This window comes from Cupressus sempervirens, chromosome 1 (assembly GCF_028749045.1).
Source record: "Cupressus sempervirens isolate cs-2001-9-10 chromosome 1, ASM2874904v1, whole genome shotgun sequence".
Lineage (NCBI taxonomy): Eukaryota > Viridiplantae > Streptophyta > Pinopsida > Cupressales > Cupressaceae > Cupressus > Cupressus sempervirens.
Genome location: NC_143118.1, coordinates 503,349,309 through 503,366,418, shown reverse-complemented (window position 1 = coordinate 503,366,418; position 17,110 = coordinate 503,349,309).

Sequence of the window (17,110 nt, the reverse complement as noted above, 5' to 3'; positions counted from 1 at the left end):
AGCATTGACAACTAAGCACGAACCTTTTCCAACCTTCTAGATGAGTCACAAGGTTGTAGACACCATGTGCTTAATTCATGTGCTAACTCCTGTGTTGTAGACACACGTGCATTCAAGAGGTGCACTTACTCCTAGGTAGACTTATGACTTTTATTTTAATTCTTTTATTATTAATATTATTATTATTTATTTATTATTTTATTATTAATTCTAATTTCTTTTATTTAATTCTTTTACTCAATTAATTTCCCATTTAATTAATGAAAATCAAAATATCAAAATATCATAGAATTATATTAATTTTTCCAAAATAATTAAATTATTAATTAAATCTTTTAATTTTTAGACTTAATTAATAGAATATTCACTAAAGACCTCCAAAATAAAATATGAAAACCCATCATAGAACAATCCATACAAAATCAGTCTAAGGGGTTAAAATCACGAATTACGTCATCTGACGCATTCGGTAGGTAAAACATCTTAGATACTTGTCCTACCTTTCTAGGACAAATGGTTTACAAGTTTAGGATTTGGACTTGAGAATTTATCTCCCCTCTGTTACCATTGAGATAGTGCGATAGGGTATGCTCATCCTAGCAATTCAGAGAAGTCGATACTAGGTACTTGCAACCTACATAAAATCTATGCATATACATACTATATATATATATATATATATATATATATATATATATATATATATATATATATATATATATATGCTAAGCTAAATAGGAAATGGTAGGAAGTGGTGCATCGTGTAGATCCTGACTAGCAGGTGACTACGACTCCCTTCCTTAACCATGTTAGAAACACCATACATAAAGAGAACAAACACGCACACCATACACATGCAAGTATGGGGTAAGTATCCATAAGAAAACACATGAGATAATAAACCATCTAACTAATCATCATCAATAACTGAGAATAATGTAATAATCATCATGCATATAGGGAATGTAGAGTCTAAGTAATCTCATCATATATCAACAGAATCCATAGCGCAATATCTGATAGTCTCAAAACAATGCTACTAACCATCAACATAAAACTGATCTAACAGAGTTCGGCAATGATAATAACAATATAACTAGAAGAATGTAAACTAGGGCAGGCACTACAAATCTTCTCTATGCATAAGTGTAATTTTTCCTGCATCTCCTTTGCAATAGCATAATTTTTTATATCATCAAATTTAATAATATTCAATGAATAAGCAATTTATATCATCAAGGAGTTATGTTCTTGATTTTCTCTCATCCACACAATTTAACAACATTCAATGAATAAGCAATCTATATCATCAAGGAGTTATGTTCTTGATTTTCTCTCATCTGCACAATTTATATAGGCCTAGTGGGTGATAGTGTCTATTAGTTATCCAGGTAATACAATAAAGATTATCCAATTATAGAAAAATATAATCGCATTCTACTTTTCCATGATGAAAAATTCTCCTTGTTCATTTTTGATACCTCTCTCTTATATATTTTCATATTTTTAGCTCAAGTCTTTCAAAGTTATTCCTCTCAGGATTGTTTCTCTAATACCAATTGTTAGATTATCAAAGGGTGAGGGTGAATCATTTATCTTGATGACCTTCAAAATAATTACCACACTTACAAAAACTTTAAATTACTAGTAAATTAACTAGATAAATACATTAACTCATTCAACTATACATTGGTAAACAAATTTGTAGTTCTTGTCAAGTATTAGGTTCATTAACTAACCTACAACAATATAATAGTTTCAACATGTAAATAGATAACAAAATGTAAAATATTCATCCATGCATAGACACAAATATTTTTAATGCAAAAACCTGATTGGGGTTAAATCCATGTAGGACTAGTCACCCAAAATAATTTTACTCTTCTAAACTGAGCTCAGTTAAAAGCCAACCATAAAAGGTTACAAGCACACTACTAGTTGTGGCCCTATTAGGAGATTTTCACCAAATATCATCTAGACCTTATCATCCTTCAATAAGTGTCCTATCTAAAGGTCTTGAAAATATTCAATGCAATGTCACCTTTAAAATAATTTAAAAATAAAGATTGTTAAGTCCACTCGATTAAGAGATTTTCAGCCATAATGATTAGAAAGTAATAGTGAAATGATCTAATAAAAATGCAACTCACTCTACTTGTTTAGATCTTTATTCTTCACATATTTCTTATTGAATGACCATCACACGAACATCATTAACCACCTTCACTTTGCACTTCAAATATGCTATATATGATTGATTGGCTCAAAAATATTATCGCTACCTTGTCAAAAACTCGACCAACAACATTTGCCTTCTTACCTCTTCCTTATATATAAATATTTTTGCGACTTCATCTCATTTATTATATGTTTACACTTAATCCTAATCGTCAATTAATCTTTCTAACTCGTATACATTGAATCTAGACACTTGATAAATTGTTTCTATTGACCTTATGGTCAAATCATTTGTCAGTTAGTGACTAAACACTTAATCAGTTTGATTGGTTACATTGCTACCAAGCTTCACAATTGCTATCCAACAACACATATAGCTAACAGTGTCCGCTGAGCTTCGTAGAGTCTACCGAGATCATTAGTAAAAACCATGGAGGAATTAGGGTTAACCAAGCTTTGTAGTGTTAACTGAGCTTATCAGTTTCTACCAAACTAGAAATGTTAATGAAGCATAATGAAAGAAGTATTGATCGATCTTTAATGTCTACCAAGTTCTTTAATATTCATTGAGTCACCCAATCCTAAACAATTTCATGCTACTCCTGAGTGATCAATGTGGACTGAGCACTAGTGTAAAATGAATTCTAGAGTTTGCCAAGTTGACAGTGTTGCCAAGTGTTAGAATATCACCCAAGTGGTCTTCAGAACCTAAGTTACAACAGTAAGCCAACTTAGTGAAGATTGTTTGAATTGGGTGTTGTAGCCAACTCCAAAAGGTAATTTATTGAATTAGTACATATGTAATACATCTTATCTAATGCATCAAAGAGTAACAAGCAAGAAGAAGCATGAGTGTGAATTAGAAGAATGATACAAGTAGTATAAGGAAAAGAAGAGTCTTACCTATCGCAGCAAGGTGATCATTATATTTCAAAGGAATCTCATTTAGAAAACTGAGTTGTAGATCAAAGATCATGTTGGAATATTCAAATGGGAAGAGTACTTCTAAGAGGGGGGGTGAATCATAAGTACCACACTTTTATCCTTTTCAAATCCTTTAGAACAAATAACTGAAAGTAAACTACATGCATGTAAATATATTAAATAAACATAAAGTAAACACATGCAAGTAAACACATGACACCAAAATTTGGTAACCTAGAAACCCTCCAAGAATAAGAAGGTAAAACTAGGGTGGGGATGATACCCACAAAATCACTACAGCAATAATTGTTTGACCACTTCTGATGGTCTGCCCTGTTAAAGGCCTGCCTTGTTAAAGGCTTTACACTATGTCAATAATGACCTAGTTAAAGGATTTACAAACACTTTACATGAAGTGTCACCCTATTAAAGGATTTAATCACCTCTTTAAAGGATCTACAAAATAGTTATTAAGCTAACCTATCATCATAGGGTTTTCACTATCTAATACAATTGCTAGAGAGTATTAGAAACCTTTGACCTGATTGCTTACAATCTTCAATTTCTGATTTCAGGAACTTGATCTATCCATTCTGATGTGATCCTTGCTTGATCTAATATCTATTTGTAGCCCTTGTACTATTCTTATCAACTAGATGTGTAGTTGTTGCTCACTTCACTAAGTCTTGTGATGCCCCTGTTGTTTGCCCTATTCTACGATTTCACTATCTACTTAGCAATTCCTTAACTTCTATTCAACAACATAAAATTGTGGGGTCTAAGTCTTCTTATAAAGACTTTGTAGACTTAGGGTTAGGTATGGATCTATGATCCATATTGAATCTTTAATTCCCAATCATTCCTTGCATTTTTCTCATTAGTTGCATGCCTTCTCCATTTTTCTTATTGCCTGCATGCTGATTGCATAGGAAATATAAAAAAAGATTTGTTCTTATCCTTATTATCCTTCAAAATCCTTCTATGTCAGCTTTAAAAATGGTTTACATTTGAGGTTATGAAGCCACAAACTCATATGTTGATTCAGTGTTACTCGGCACATATTGGACTACTGATGCTCGGCATATGTTTGATCCTGGTTTGCTCGACACCTATTACATTCTGTCTTGCTCAGCACATGTATAGTTCTGCTCACTCAACATCAACTATGACTTAGCACTTGTATATCACTTGGCACTTATATAATCCTTGGCACCTGAAGTCACTCGACACCTATTGGAATTCTAGCTCGGCACATATTGTGGCTCGGCATGTATAGTGTACTCGGCTCCTATGTGAAGAGTGGTTAAGTGTGTTGACATTCAAATGTCAAAACCATTCTAAGACCAACAGTCTCCCCCTTTGACATGAGTGTTAAAAACATTTAACTAGACATTATTGATCTGATCTTATGAGGCTATCCAATCTGCTATGCATATGTACAAAATTCCAAAATTTGTTCAAAATACCTTATAACTCCCCCTAAGCTGATTGTGCCATTTCATTCTTTGCAACCAAAATTCTTTTGCAAATGTACCTAGTATTATTTTCCTTTGTCCTATTTCTATAATCTATACCTACTGGTTGAGCTATTCTATCTACTCTAACTGTACTTGTAGGTTTTATTCATATCTCCCTCAAAACATTATTTCTGCCCCATACTATTACACATTAAGTCTTATCTCCACGTTATTCTCCAAAAGAATGAATGAAAGAATGTAATTACTAGAATACTTAGTATTCTCCCCCTTAGTCATATCTTCCTTATTATTATTTCTCCTCCTTTTGACACTTATGTCAAAGGGTTTTAAGGAGTAATACCATATTTCGCCAAAAAGGTAAGTTTACCTCCATTATCATCTTGAGAGCTCCATCCCAATTCTCCAAAGCAATTTCTAGTGGCTTGTGCTAGATGGTAGTCTCTGCAACAAGATGTACAAGTCCATCTAATGTAGAAAGATTAGGATCTTTCTTTAAAATATTTTTAGCATAGACTTGTTCTTTGTGGAGGACCTCCAAATAATGGAGGATTGAATCTGCATCAACTTGGCCTTTATATTGGCCTCTTCACTTGTTAGTGCAGCTAATTCTCTTTGAGTGTGAAGCAATTGGGAAAAATGGTTCTCACTTTGAGTTGGATCTCTTGGTAATTGCATGCTAGAAATCTTAAGATTTCTCTCCAAGCTCAATATCCTCTGGCCTGTCGCTCGTGTGAAGTTCTAATAATCACATAGTTTTTTGTGCAGTGAGAAGACATTCTCAAGTACAGTTTTGACCTTTTCAATTTTCTTGGCCAATTATACCTATTCAAGTGTTATACCACTTGATATATTCTCAGTCACCTTCCCCTAAGATTTCCTCTCAGACCACTCCATAAGTTTGACATTTGTGTCCTGATCTTCCGTAGTCACCTGGTTAACTATATATGATAATTGTTCCATTATGGGCTCAAACTCATCTAATGACTGCAAGCTGAAGGCATTCATAAAGATGTCCTTAATCTCATCTAGTGCTTGCTTATGTTTATACTCTTTTCTAAGTATTTCTTGTCTTTTTCTCCTATTTAATGCATCCTGAATTTGTATAATTTGCTCCATGGTGATAGTATTTGAGTCATAGGTAGCTATTACTATCTCTCCATCTAGCTCAAGGTCTCCATAGTGAATTACCTTGGTCACCTTTGTAGAACTCAAGCCTAGTGTGGAGATTTGCAAAGGTATGGCTTCAATGCTTGGCTTCTAAAGGGTTTTTGTAGGAGTGCCTATTTTTGGTAGCTCTACCAATGTCTAAATAGTGGCTTGCTCCTTTTCTTTTGATGTATCCTCCTTCTCATCAGACTTCCCTTCTTTTGCACTCAGCTTCTAAATGGTGTCACCTACTGCTATTGGTGGTAGAAGCATTAAAATTTGAGTGTTAGTAGCTGTATAGATGAAAGGTGGTTCTTGTGGTTTCACCTTGTCTCTTTTTGGTTCTACTACTGCCTTCTGTAACTCATCCACACTCACCAATACAAGATTTGTGCATAATTGTTCCTATAGAGTGGATTGGTGAAGGATTTTGGAGAGATCCTCGGTAGTTAGGGGATTGATATTCTAAGCAGAAGTCTCAGGAACATCCTTAATAGTTATTGTGTCTGCAAGTGTGATGGTTACATGAGGAGGGCTGGGAGGTGGTATTTGTGTGTCTTGCACACTCTCTTCCTCTTGCTACTACTGCTCAACTATTGCCATGTCTTCTCCCTTTTATGTTTCCTCCTCTCCTTTTTCTTTATCCTCCTCATCTTCCTTATCTTCTTCTCTTTTCTCTTCTTCTCCTTTCTTTTCCTCTATCTTCTCCTTGGCACTAGCCTCTGCCTTATTTGCTTCTTCATCAGTTATCTTGTAGATTGTCTTCCACAATTGTGTGGACTTATTCACTACATCTTCAATCTTATTTTGTAGGATGTTGAAGGCTTTATATTTAGGTGCAAATTTTCCACCATGTTTCTTATTAGCCTTACGTATTTTTCCTCTTGTTAGGTTAGCATCACTTATGCTAAGGTAGATTCTCTAATCTCCTTTTCCATTTTCAAACAATAATGCCATTTGCTTTCAATTATCTCATATAATTCCCTAGGCATGGTATTGTCTAGCTGTAGAGGTGTATTCTTAAATTCAGCCATCATGGCACACACTGATTCCTCTATTTTGTTTTGTTCTTCTCTACTTAACTTGTTGAAAAGAAGGTTTTTCAAATCATTCAAATTTGCATTAACATTTTCACAAATTTTTTCAATAGCAGATTTTGGAGAATGGCTTACCACTCTGAATTGGCTGATATCCTTTGACTCTATTCTCTCCTCATTATCAATGTCTATCTATGCCACATACTTTCTTATTTTCTTTGGCACTTCATCAATCTATTCAGTATCCTTCTTCTTCTCTTTTGTTTCCTCCTTGGCCTTTTGTGAAGATGCCCTTGTGGTAGCCCTTGTTATTGGTTCTAGCTTGGCTTGAGCAGGCTTGGTTACCTTCTTGGGTTTGGACTAAGCTGGAGGCTGAGTTTTAGCCTTTCTCTTCTTTTACTCGGCTTGTGTAGGTGCTTCCTTGGCTTTTTCTTCCTTGGCACCTTCCTCCTTATCTTCTCCTAAACATTGGGCAACTCCATTAGGCCTTGCCCTCGTTCTTCTTCTTCACTTTCACCTTCTTTTTCTTCTTCCTCTTCAGCACCTACTTCTCCTTCAATATCTACACCAAATTTCTTCTTTATCATCTTCACTAATTTATCTTTCCTCTTGATTATAGAGGTTTTCTTCAATTCTGTTTCAACTTTGGATTTCACATCATATGTGCCAAAATGGGGTGCCTCTTTATCAATCTCTTCTGCAACCAATGTTGTAATTGCTACTGAGGCTTCATCTATATCAAGTTCATATCCTAATGGCCTTAGCCATCTTACCCTTGAAATTGCTACTTGGATATAGGTATAGTCAATGTCAACCAAAAAGCATATGTCATTAATATGTTTTTCCACTAGGCAGACTGGTATTCTAACCCTTTGCTTCATGGATTTCTTAAAATCCTCAAAATAACTTATCATTTGGACTTCAAAGTTGTCACCCATCTAATCAATGTACTCATTGATTTGTGTGATTGCAGTTTTGTTTGGGTTCTAGTTCACCTTTCCAATTGATGGAAACTCTTCCATGACATAGAAAAATATGCACACAAGAACTAAACCAAACTTGCATTGAGCACCTTTTGACCTCCTTAGTGCTCCTAGGTTCTCATTTATTTGCTGCAACATTAGTTTTGGTAGATCATATGTATGATCTTTCTTCACAAGCTTGTAAGCTACATCAATAGCTATACATGGTACACTATTCAGTCTATTGGATTGGTAAAATTTGTGAGAAATCACTCTCACTGCAAAATCTAGAAGGGGATCTATTACAGTATCAATTTTCATACCCCTTTTATTCCACTTAGCTCCTGTATTCCTTTCAATAACTTCTTTCGAATCACTTCTTAGGGTTTTAGGCCAATCTAGGGTTGGGAAACCCATAACTCTATGCACTATTTTCTTTGTAATCTTAACTAGTCTAGATTCTAACCACAAACGTCCATTGTAAATCCTACTTAAAAAAAATTCTATCCATTCTGTTTTGAAGCCTTTTGGGTAAACTAGGGCATTTGTTAAACCCTTCTTCTCAACTATCTGAAACTCATCCTTCAAAATTTTGCTATCACACAATTTGTCATAGGCTTGGAATATCTTAAGGTCACCTATAGCTCCTATTTTGCAATTGTAACACTTCCTTACATCCTACACCATGACTACCTTGGGTGGAATTATGGACAACGCACCGGCAGGTCATTTCTGTAGGCTACCTCAGGAATGGGTCTAAACTCATGTTGTTTTACTTTGTTACTGACCAGCTGAACCTCATGACTTTACTTTCCCTTGGGGTTCTTAGAACTAGAAGCCATTATACCAATCTAGGGTTTCAATATATTAAAAACTTCAACACTGCGTAGCTTGACACTTGATAAATACCTTAGATCGACAAAATTTATGTTGAATTGCTATTGAAATTGATGCAAATGGCTTCAAGGTTGATGTTTGATCACTTCTACACTCTTCTCATCTTTTCTCTATGTTCAAATGGCATAAAAATGATTAAAAATTGACCTTATACCTTTCAAAACCTAGCATTAAATGCTCAGTGCATATAGCTATAAACTCAACAATTGAAGGTTTCAACATGACTTGGCTTCGATTGGATTTCATTCACTTGGCTTCTACTAGATTTCCACTTCACTTGACTTCCATTAGCATTTCTCAAATCATCATCACCCATCAACTCGATCGTTATTAGCAACTTGGCATCCAATAGAACTTTCCTCAACATTTAAGGACAACTGGGTAGTATTTGCAAAAAATTCAAATTTTGACTTGGCAACTTTGCTCATGCTAATTTCTTCTTTGCAGTACTTCTTTGTCTTGGGATTGATGTATGATATACCTTTTTATATCAGTCCCATACACCTATTCATGCTTAGTTGGATGAGGTGTGATCACTTGACCTCTTGGGTGAACTGATCCCTCCATTTGATGTGTTGCACTCATCTTTCTTCTTCCAAGTCTTGTTCATTTTCCCTCTGATATGTACAACATCTACCTTCTCTTTTCCTTTGTTTGCTTTTGACTTGGGTGCCTTTGACTTTGTTGGACAATTTTTGTTGATATGACCTATCTTCAAGCAACTAAAACATGTGGTTTGACTTAACCATCTACTGTAGTTTCCTCTAAAATGTGTCCTTGTGCAATTTTCAAGAATGTGTCCATACTCCTAATAGTAGTGATAGCTATGCCTAGTATTGTAATCCTAATTGTAGTGGTGTGCATGGTTGTTTCTCCTTGCAAGCTGATTAGGTGTCCACATAGGCTTTGATTTGCACTCAAATGCTTTATGTCCATACTTTTTACAATTGTAGTAGTGACCCTCAAATCTTGGTGTCTTCATGGTCTTAGTTCTGCATTCATGTGCTTGATGTCGTTTCTTTTTGTACTTTTGACAGAAGCTTGTATTTTTAGGCTTATCATGCTGATGACCATCCTTGCTCTTGCATACATTAGCAGTGTGTCCCTTTTTACCACAAAAATGACAAGTATGTTTAGTGTTCTTATGTTTAGTGTTCTTACATTTGTTACTCCTTTCTTCTATAGTCTTGGATGATTCTCCTTGTTTAGTGTTGGTGTAACCAACTCCTGAAGTATCATTACTAGCCCTTGGTGATTTTAGTAATTGCTCAAAATACTTGATAGCCTCATTGGGTTTGTTGAAACTTTTTGCTATCTCTTTTATGTCCTTAATTCATTCTGCAATTGTTCATTTTTCATTCTCAAGGTAGAGATCTCAATGTCCTTCATGTTTAGCTCATGATGAGCATTCATCATCTGGCTTAAGGTGTCAAGTTGCATGTTTGAGATTCTTTCAAACTCAATTGTCTTCTCCTCCAGTCTATTGGTAAGATTTCTCTTGTCATCTTCTATCATGGCCTTGTCTTTAATGGCTTTCTTCTTCTATTTAGTTACTTCACAAAGCATTATGGCTTGTGATTCTTGTTCAAGCTTGAGTATTCTGATTTCTTTTGCTTGAGCTCTATTCTTCTCCATCAAATTCTTTAGAATCTCCATTTGAAAACACTTGTGTGGTGTCAATCTCCTTGTAGTGTGTGTAATTTTCAACTATGACTATATCCTTCCTTCTTTTCAAGGACTTTCTCAATTCCTCTCTGGCTTCCTCCAATTTTTGTAGAGAGAGATGCACATCAATTACCTAATTGTCTATGATCTTCCCAAGTTTGAAGACTTCCATCTTCAGATCTTTTCACTAAGTTGTAGGCTTATCCTTGTGAGAACCTTTCTCCGATACCAATTGTTGGAATATTCAAATTGGAAGAGTATTTTTGAGAGGGGGGGTGAATCAGAAGTACCACACTTTTATCCTTTTCAAATCCTTTAAAATAAATAACTAAAAGTAAACTACATGCATGTGAACATATTAAATAAACATAAAGTAAACACATGCAAGTAAACACATGACACCAGAATTTGGTAACCCAGAAACCCTCCAGGAATAAGAAGGTAAAACTGGGGTGGGGATGATGCCCACAAAATCACTACAACAATAATTGTTTGACCACTTTTGATGGTCTACCCTGTTAAAGGCTTTACATTATGTCAATAGTGACCTAGTTAAAGCATTTACAAACACTTTACATGAAGTGTCACCCTATTAAAGAATTTAATCACCTCTTCAAAGGATATACAAAATAGTTTTTAAGCTAACCTATCATCATAGGGTTTTCACTATCTAATACAATTGCTAGAGAGTATTAGAAACCTTTGACCTGATTGCTTACAATCTTCAATTGCTAATTTTAAGCACTTGATCTTCTCATTCTAATGTGATCCTTGTAGCCCTTGTACTATTTTGATCAACTAGATATGTAGTTGTTGCTCAATTCACTAAGTCTTGTGATGCCCCTACTATTTGCCCTATTTTGCAATTTTGCTATCTACTTAGCAACTTCCTTAACTTCTATTCAGCAACATAAAATCATGGGGTCTAAGTCTTCTTATAAATACTTCGTAGACTTAGGGTTAGGTATGGATCTAAAATCCATATTGAATCTTTAATTCCTGCTCATTCCTTGCATTTTTTGCATTGGTTGTATGCTAATTACATAGGAAATATAAAAGATTCGTTCTTATCCTTATTATCCTTTGAAACCCTTCTATTTCGGCTCAAAAAGTGGTTTACATTTCAGTTTGTGAAGCCACAAACTCATATGTTGATTCTGTGTTACTCAGCACATACTGGACTACTAATGCTCAGTACATGTTTGATCCTAGTTTGCTCGACACCTATTACATTCTATCTTTCTCAGCACATGTATAGTTCTGGATCACTCGGCATCAACTATGACTCAGCACCTATATAATGGTCGGCACCTAAAGTCACTTGGCACCTGTGGGAATTATGGCTCAACATGTATAGTGTACTTGGCTCCTATGTGAAGAGTGGTTAAGTGTGTTGACACTCAAATGTCAAAACCATTCTAAGACCAATAGATCAGCCACTAATTCATCTTAATAGGTGCATCAATCAAAATTTTCTAATAAGGTGGACTTAACATTCTTATGCTAAATCTCCTAACTGAGTGCATACTTCGTTGTATGTTGTAAATCCTTTCACAAGGTGGACCTAATAGTCCTTATTGCTCCTAACAAGGCAGATAACCAAAAGTGACCAATTGTAAGCCTTAATAGGATAACTTTATACCACAGTACTAAAGCTTATGGGTATCATCCCCACCCCAGATTTACTTTATATTTGGAAGGTTTTTGGGTTACTAAATATTATGTCAAGTGTTATGAATGTTTTATTTCTTTCAATCTTTCATGCATGGAATTAGATCAAATTATATTGTGAAGGTTTAATTGGTGCATTAAAGTATAAGTTTTATTAGTTCCTGATTCAACCCCCTTCTTAGACACCTAGTCTATACTACATTTCCAACAATTGATATTAGAGCTTTTTTGTTCTCACATTAGAAGGTTAGCAACTTGAGAAAAGATTAGAGGCAATGCAAGTACATAGACTAGAGAAATCTATTGAGAATGAAAAGTTGGATCTACAATTGGCCATGGAACAATTCAAGAAAATGAAGGAGTGACTCTCTCAATCCTTGAAAAGAAGAAAAGGTCTTGCAACACAAATGAATGAAAATCTCTACATTGAAAAAAGAATTGAAGACATTTACCATGATAGGAGTTAGATGAATTTGATGCAGCAATCAAAGATCTACTTGAAAAAAATCTTAAGCTTCATGAAGAAGTCATAATATTGAGAAGAGAACAAGAAATTCAACTAGTTAGAATGTGTGAAGACATGGAACAAAAGGACAAAGCCAAAAAGAGAAAATATTGCTAACTAAAAAGATAGAAGAAAAGGATAATGAAATTCATCAACTATCCCTTCAACAAGCAAATCTAATTAATCAACTCAATGATGCAAATCAAGAGCTTATCAACTTAAGGATAGAGAATGAAAGATTGAAAAATGACCTTAGCATAGAGAAGCAAACCAATGAGAGAATAATGAAATCTTAAGAAAGCATGAATCAACTAGACAAGAAAACCCAATTTAGACACAAAGGTAAAAAGGGGTTAGGATACACAAAAGAAGGTGAATCATCTCAACAAGGAACTCAAAAGACAAAATGCCTACTTGTAATCATTGTGGAAAAATATGGTATACATCAAACAAGTGTTGGAGCAATGGAAAATCAAAATTTAGTGAAAAATGTTATAGTTGCAAAAAACCAAGACACAAAGCAAGTGAATGCATAGAAAAACCCAAGTTTGAAGGAAAGTATTTCAATTGCAACAAACAAGGATATAAATCTTCAAAATGCAAGACCAAGAAATGGAACCTAGCAGAACAAATTTTGAAAGATATTTTTGATAAGGATTACAACACATGGTGCAAATGTCACTATTGTTGTGAGCATGGTCATATTGGAGAAAATTGCATAAAACATCACATGAGTAAGAGAGACCCTAAAAAGAGATTTTTTGTATGTACAAAACTTGGACATCTAGCTACAAATTCTATGAAACAAGCTAAAGTTGAAGATGAGAAGAAAGAAAAGGTTGACAAAATTAGAAGTCAAATGAGGCAACAATAGATAAAGAAATCTCCAAATAATTCAAATCAAAGTCCTAAAAATGTTGATACCCAAGTCAATGAGTTGGGTAACTCAAATATTTCAAACTAGTTAGACATGGAGATCACTGAAACTATGATTCAAAGGAGACATCCCATATCACTTCCAATTAGCATGCAAGAAGATCCAAATTAGCATTTCAAATGTACTAGGATCACCGAGTTAAGATGAGAGCTGAAGTGATGTTTTAGACCTTACCGAGAAAGGTCAGGTTGCATAACCTAACCGAGTTTGGATGTAGTGGCAAATTGAAGACTCTACCAAGTTGAAGACTCTACTAGGTTAGAGACTCTACTAAATTTAAAGACTTGACTGAGCTTGATCTTACCAAGTCAAAGGTATCTTCTGAGTGTTGAAGACTTAACCGAGTTGGATAGCTTTTCACTAAGCTAACTATTGTATGATGTATTAATGGTGATTTAAAGACAAAATTAGGGCAAAAGGAAGAAATTGAAGGTTTTTGTTTCACCATAACTTTCAGAGCAAAGAGTGAAGAGTATCTTTAAGCCACTAAGAGATTCAGAGCATATTTCTCAAATTTTATTCCTACATTTGAAGCATCACTGAGCCTAATGGAATCTTCCAACAACAAAGTGAAGAAAGGTTTAGAAATTTTGGTATGAGGTGTTGATTGTAAAACCCTAACATTTAAATTGAGTTTGGCAGTTGGAGTAGAACTTGACCCAATTGGAAATTCTCACAGCTTTCCATAGCGAGATAGCGCCCATCATTGATCTCCACAAGATCAACAATGGTCAAAGATCTGCGCTTGCCTCCATAAAGTTTCTGATCCATGAATCCACTTGGCAACCACCTGGCACATCTTGGCATATCCATCTTGGCAAGACCTACCCCCACTAGTCCACATGGCGAAAGGGTGCTATGTCGCTATGGTTAAAATTCTTGCAGCTATCCATAGCGAGATAGCACCTGCTATGGATTTTCTTTAGATCTAACGGTGATCCACCAAATTGTACAACTGCGCATTGAGCTAGTTGAATGGACCAATGAAAAATCAACACCGTACTATGACCCACCTGACAACATGCCACCGAGGACGAGCCATAATATTGCTTTGGAGAAGGGTGGGCCCATTACATCATTCGTGCCACGCGTTGCCAAGGCGCTATGTCACTATGGTTAAAATTCTCACAACTTTCCATAGCGAGATAGTGCCCACCGTAGGTTTGAACTGATCTGACAACGAGCAAGATAGATCTGACTACCAGTGTACTAACCAATAGAAACTAGCCATGTGTCAACTTATCTAACAAAATTCATCATGATCTCTGATAGGGCATACTTGGGGCCCACCTTCCTAATGTTGTCATAATGTTATTTTTCATTTGGGCACTATGTCGCTAACGGCAAGGAATAGAGATTTTTTGATCTGTCAAAACTCGGTGCCAAAGAATCAAGGAAAGGAGGACCCACCTGACACGTGGCTGAAAGGTGCTATGTCACTAACACAAAACAATGTGCAACTTTCAATAGCGACATAGCACCATCCATCGATCTAGATTGATCCAACGATGAGGAACTCGTGGGCCCACAGAAATAAATCATAAGGTCTGATCATTTTTAAAAAATTGATATTTTTGGGACATTTAAAATAATATTAAACTGGAGAGTGACTGTTGGGCAAGGTTTGTATTTGAATTCAAATTTTGGCGAGGCACAAAAATAAGCAACATTTCTGGTGACTCACAGGGGATGTGAGCCTGCTATGCATATGACCAGTGGCCTGAAGCATCCATTGGGCTACAAAGTTTAGAAAAATGTGGATCTTGTGAAGACTATGAAACTCTAACCCTACCTCTGAGAGGAAAACACTGAAACCCCCGTCTCTGCAACTAGAACCAGAGACGAAGCTTCTCCATCTGCAACCTTCAAAACTTCAAAACTTGTTGTCTCACGGAGACAATCCTGTGCTTGTGCACTTCTTGGAAAAGTAGGAAATAAACTAGAAATGAAACTATGCTAACTATGTACAAGTATTTACAAGGAGAGGGGTCAAACAAACCCATTAACTGGTTTTTTGAAATAGTTGCCTTTTCTCACCAATTGATTTCTTGTTCCATGCAAAAGGGCAGCCAAATGGATCAGCGGGTATAACAAGCACGCTGCTACATGAAATAGCTCCTTCCCAATGCTAAAAATAATGAAGCTTTCTAGCACTGGGGTGTTACCTTGTAGAGCAAGACATACCTGCTCCTCTTTGTAATAATCTTCCTCATGCTCTGGAGTGAGCATGACTGGGGGCAACTTGTTGATTTTTTGCAGAGCTAGATACCTTATGGGGCACCCTCTTGATGGTGTAGGGCCATAGGAATCATCCTTGACCACTTGATTGTGCTCTACAATGTTAGTCTTCAACTGGTTTGGAAGTGGCTCCTCCTCTTGATTTTTTTCCACATCTTGTTCATGCTGCCCATGAACCACTTCCTTTGGATCTACTGGTATGGTGTGATCTCCCACATCATAGAGGGTTGTCTTCTGTAGCAAAAGATCCTCTTCCTTCTCAACTTGCAGCAGATCCTCATTCACTGACAAGGGCTCAAAAGCCATGACTTGTTCCTCAAAGGGAGGAACAACCTTATTATCTCCTTCTTCTTCCTCAGCAAAAGAGGGAAGTTCTTCAAATAAGAGGATTGGGTCCTCTTCCTTTGGCTCAGCAACCTCCTCTTTGTTCTCCTTAGCAGACTGCAACTCCTCACATGGAATCTCTGTGGATTTGGATTCACTCTCCCAAAACTCTGTATTTGAACCATCAGAAGTCCATACAACTTGCCCACCTGGAAATAACCTAATAGTGATAGGCTTGGGAGGTTCATGACTAGTCCAACTCTCTCTTACAGGGGATGGAGGGGCTACAATAGTAGGCTCTTGTAAGGGAGGGGACTTCCTAAAGCTTGGGATGACATATTTGGGAGAAGGGGGGGTATCTACCTCTTTGGTTTGAAAATTAGCTGATTGGAGCCTCATTTCCTTCTCTCTTGCTACAACAATTTGCCTTGCAAGGTTCTCCTCAAAATGTCTCTATTTCTCCCTCTCTTCTTCCTCATGTTGGAGGTAGGCCTAGTAGCCCATCTCCTCCTATTATCTCTCAAGTTCTCGTTGCCTCGCAAACTCATTAAGCTGCCCATCAATTTCCTCAAGTTGTCTATCCCAGGCCAATAACTGCTCATCTCGTTCATCTATCTTCCTATCCCATGAATCCATCTTTCTTTGGAATCCCAACAACATATCTTTAAGTTCTTCAATTAAGGATGTTAGGACTAATGGAGTAGAAGCAGGTGGAGGGTCAAAATTTTGAGTAGCTTGGCTATAAACAGCTTGGGGTGGAGATTGAAATTGGCAATATGAGGGCTGAGGAATAAAATTTTCATGATATGGATGGGAATAATGACTATTTCTATGAAATGAATCCATAACAAAGTTTTCATAAAAGCTGCAATTTCATAGAAAACTTGAAAATCACAAAAGATAAAAGATGATCTTTACATGCTAGCACTGTTTCTGCTTGAAACTAGTAGATTTTCACTAGAGTCGCCATGGTGTTTGATTGAATGCCTCCAAAGGCTGGTAGCACTAAGAATAACACCCAAATCCTTAGTGTATCAGGATCAACTAGCTAACCAGTGGACTTCTAATTTTTTGACTAAACGTCCCATCGAGCATGCCAAAAATTGTTGTCACTTAGGTTTGTACCCTTGTCCAAAGCCTATGCATGA